The following is a 4,599-nucleotide window of genomic DNA, read 5'->3' as shown; positions in this document are numbered from 1 at the left end:
AGGAAGAAATCATGACTGGAAATGAAACTTTGAAGGTGCTTGGTGCCACTAATCTGAATCGACAACCTTTATTCATAACGTTCCCTGCTTTAGATGCTACGACTACTTTTGAATTAAAATCTGGACTAATACATCTCTTGCCCACTTTTCACGGCCGTACAGGTGAGGATCCTCACAAGCATTTAAAGGAGCTTCATGTGGTATGCACGAGTATGAAACCCACAGGGGTGACTGAAGAGCAAATTAAATTAAGAGCCTTTCCGTTTTCTTTGAAGGATTCAGCTAAGGATTGGCTCTATTATCTACCCTCCAGGAGTATTACCACATGGAACGAGATGAAGAGGTTGTTTTGGAGAAATATTTCCCATCTTCAAGGGCATCCAACATTCGAAAAGAAATTTGTGGTGTAAGGCAGCACAACGGAGAGTCCCTACTTGAATACTGGGAACGTTTTAAGAAACTATGTGCAAGCTGCCCTCATCATCAAATTAGTGAGCAGCTACTTATCCAGTATTTCTATGAGGGCCTTCTGCCCAGTGATAGGAGCATGATTGATGCTGCTAGTGGAGGAGCTTGGGTGGATAAAACACCCGAGGCCATTGTTATGCGAATTTATTTAACTCGCAAGTGCACGAATCGATTGTAGTTTAATGGATTGCAAGTGCGAGGTTGAACCCACAAGGAATTGTGTTTTTGAAAGAGCAATTTATATCTAAACTAATTTTACCCTCACCTAGTTCCAAAAGGGTTTTGAATTTTGGTTTTAAAAACTAAAAGACAAACATAAACTAATTAAAATAAACTAAGAGATAAAATACTAAGGTTTGGGAATTCATACTCATCGAATCATAACAACGTACTTCCATGTTTATCAATATTAATCTGAAGTTTTTACAATTAAAATCTTAGATATGTTTTACTATACTTCAATAGTTAATCAAAATCATCTCATGTATCTATTCATTGCACAAATCGCAAGAGCAATCCAATATCAATTAAATCATCAGATGTATCCGTAAATCACAAAAGATATCAAATCTTAATTGAAACACCAAATGTATCCATAGAACAAATCACAAGGGATATCCAATTATTTAGGCAAATAAAATAAAGCAATCAATTATGTGAAATTATCTTAAATCATCAAGTGTATCCTTGAATCACAAAAGATATCCAAGAATCACTCCACACATTGTAAAGAAATAAAAAAATTGAAATATTAAACCCAATAAAATCAGATAAATAAAGTCTTACATGAAAGTATTGATGTTCTTCATCGGTGAGACTTCATCCCCAACCTTAGTTGGGAATTTAGCTCCACATAAAAATAAAACATAAATCAAAAGAAAATCTAAAGTAAAAAAAGAAAAACTATAGAATTTTGCTCTCTGTGATTCTATCTCTTTTCTTGAATGCAAAGAAGTCTATTTATAGGCTTAGGGAAGTCCTAGAAGCCCAAGTAAACCTAGATAATTCCAAGGTCTGTCTCCCAGTCAAAATAGAAGTCTGAAATCGGAATAGGATTTGTATAAATTTGTGACCTTTTATTGCGGGGCAATTTTGGCATACTAATCATCCGAATTAGGAAAATTCTATTTCATAATGAACTATAATATTTTGAGTTAGCTTCCCAATGTCTTTTGAATCACTTCAATCTGATATTTGAGTGGAAAGTTATGGTCAAAATACTAAGATGTGTACAGAATCTGAATTTGAATCCAATCTGAAATCTTATCTAATCTGAAATTTAATCCAATCTAATCTTTAATCCGATTTAACCTTTTTCTTGAATTTGGTTAAACTTAACCACATCATCTAGGTCTTCTCAAGGTATACTTTCTTCCAAACTTTGCGTTTTTCCCTTTAAAGCTGTAGTTTTTCATAAATGACCTACAAAATACTAGAAACACAAAACATTAAATAACGACACATCTAAAGGATTAACTAATGTAAATAAAGGGGTTCAAATATAGAATATTTTGCACTTATCAAACACCCCCAAACTTACAGTTTACTAGTCCCTTAGCAAAGCAAAACGAAAAATACAATGAAAGCAAGAAACGTAAATCCTCTTTCGTGAGAGACATGATTGCATTTAGTATACAACAAGCCTTTTAAACCACTAGGCATCCCTAGTGAATGAGTGAAGTCTCGTGAGAACTTAACAGGAATGATACCCACAAAGATTATGCACTATGTTGTTAACAAAAAAGAATTTTTACATAAACCAAAGTTCTTATTCATGAGCAAACTTAAAAAGACAAAGACCTTCATCACAATCAATAGGAAATCCAAAATCAATTTACTCATAGATGGACAATTGAGACCTCATATGTTCCGAAAAGTGTAAAGTGTAATTAGCATACAATCATGAAGCTTTCAGCTTAAACTCAAGACAAGTTCCATAAAATTTGTAAAAATTCCTAACAAATGAAACAACCAAGACAAGATATGCATTTTTTTTATTCTTTTTTATTTTATTTTATTTTTACAGGCTCTGTAATGTCTAACTCTCTTAAGCTTTCTAATTGACCCATGTAACAAGTGTTAGGCCAATGACTCCCAAGCCAAGTGGCTTTAGGGCACTAGATGTAGAACATCCCTAAGGGCTTATTAACATAAGTCAAAAAGGCTACGAAGTCAGATTAGCCATATCATAAATCAACACTGAACTTCACACTTTTTGACGCGAACACTCAATGCTTAATAAGGCAAGAGGTTCGGTTACTCAACGGAAAACTCAACATGATCTTTCTTTTCTTTTTCCTTCTCTCTTTTCTTTATTTTATATATATATATATCTTGCAAGCCAATGGTTATTCATCAATAGGTCATCCAACAAATCTTAAAGAGAACAAGCATAAGCTCAAACATGATACCTCACAGAAAACATGCTAATGTGCTCATAAAAATTTATCTCAAAACAAGTGAAATCTCTTTTACCCAAAAATAAGTCAAGGGACTCAGACTCCTAATGACATAATGATGTGTTCAACCCTTTAAGCGAGCTAATGAAATGTAAATCACAGTTACAGTTTAACTCAAACTTGACAACAACATTTTTTAACACAAAATGACAAATAAAAATAAACAAATAAGAACAAAAATAAATAGACAAAGTGTTTTTCCATACCCCCAAACTTGAATTACACATTCCCCTCAATGTGTAGTATAGAAATACATTACCGGAAGTAAAGAAATCTCAAGGTATGAAAAAGGCTAGGGCATCCCCCAAACTTAAACACCAAAACACCTGTCAACAAAAACTAACAGCAATATTTTTTTTTTCACAGAAACGAAACATCAAAAGATTAATTGCTGTTAGAAACAAAAACCAAATAAAAAGAAATGCACTATAATGAAAAAGGAAAGAAAGAATTTGTGGAGTGAAGTGCAGAAAATAAACTGGAGGAGAAAACTTTACAGTGCTTCCCCCTATCATGCGGATGTCCAACCAATCCCTTCCACCCCTTCTTCTTCAAAACTTCATACCCCTCTGGAAGGATGTTTTGCCATCTTATGTAGAATTTCTTGCTTTGAAGGATCGTCTTAGGAAAGTGGTTCCTAGATTTGTGTGCTTGTGTGCACAAGTCCTTGAGTATCTTGACATAAGATGGCTCTTTGAGATATTTAGGCTCTGAAGCTTTGGGCTCTTGATGTGTCTCAAGAGGGACAGTGATGCAGGCAGGAGCTTCAGTACTCACTTCCATGTCACTGGGCAGATTAGGATCCATTGGGAGTTCACTATTTTCATGGTGCTCAACTTGCTCAGAGTGCTCAACTTGCTCATCCTTCTCTTCCTCCTCTTTGTTATCCACAATTTTCTCACTCTCAAGTGTGATGGTGACTTGGGCATGCTCATGATAAGAATTTTCAGAATCATCCTCATCCATCATGTAGTGCCTTTCAGCCATCAGCTGACTTTGAAGCTCTTCTTCCTCTATTCTGTTGAAGTCAGCAACTAGATGACCGATCTGTCCTTCTATCTTGGTCATGGCCTGATTAAGTTCTTGTATGTCTCTACCATTAGCCATGTTGGAATTCTTCATCTCCTGTACGGCTTGATTGGTGAAACCTTTTAGCTCTTGTATATCTTGGGAATTGCTCAGGGTAGTATTCTTCATATCTTGCTTTATCTCTTGTATGTTCTTATCCATTGATTGCATGAATGCTTTTATCATGTCTTCCAGTGATGACTGTGGTGCAGGCACTTGAGTGGTAGACTGATAAATAGGAGGTTGAGCTTGATGATCGAACTGTGGATATTCTGAATGATGCAATTCATCAAATTGGTGAGCATAATTTCCTGTAGCTTGAGCTGATCCTGAGAAATCATATTGGTTGCTCCAGTCCGGATTATAACAATTGAAATTTGAATCAAACCCCGGGCTAGAGAAACTGGTGTTCATTTGTTCATATGAAAAGTTAGATCTAGCTGCTCTGATTTGGTATAATTTGTCCCATAAGTCATCGAGCTCAGCTCGCAGATCTGGACAATTGTTTTCCTCATGATAAGGATTGAAACAAAATGAACATGGTTTATGTGGGTAAAAATTTTGAGAATAGTTGGTAGGAGCTGATGTCCTATAACTAGGAGAT

At 35.2% G+C, this 4,599-nt stretch overlaps 1 pseudogene; it reads left to right on the top strand.

Moving 5' to 3' along the window:
- The first annotated feature begins 11 nt into the window (after window positions 1–11).
- The window catches only part of LOC132162952 (uncharacterized), an 8,424-nt pseudogene continuing 3,836 nt past the window's right edge, over window positions 12–4,599 (top strand).

Source organism: Corylus avellana, chromosome ca10 (genome assembly GCF_901000735.1).
Source record: "Corylus avellana chromosome ca10, CavTom2PMs-1.0".
NCBI classification, from domain to species: domain Eukaryota; kingdom Viridiplantae; phylum Streptophyta; class Magnoliopsida; order Fagales; family Betulaceae; genus Corylus; species Corylus avellana.
The sequence above is the reverse complement of the archived record's forward strand: the minus strand, read 5'-3'. Positions and strand labels throughout refer to the sequence as shown.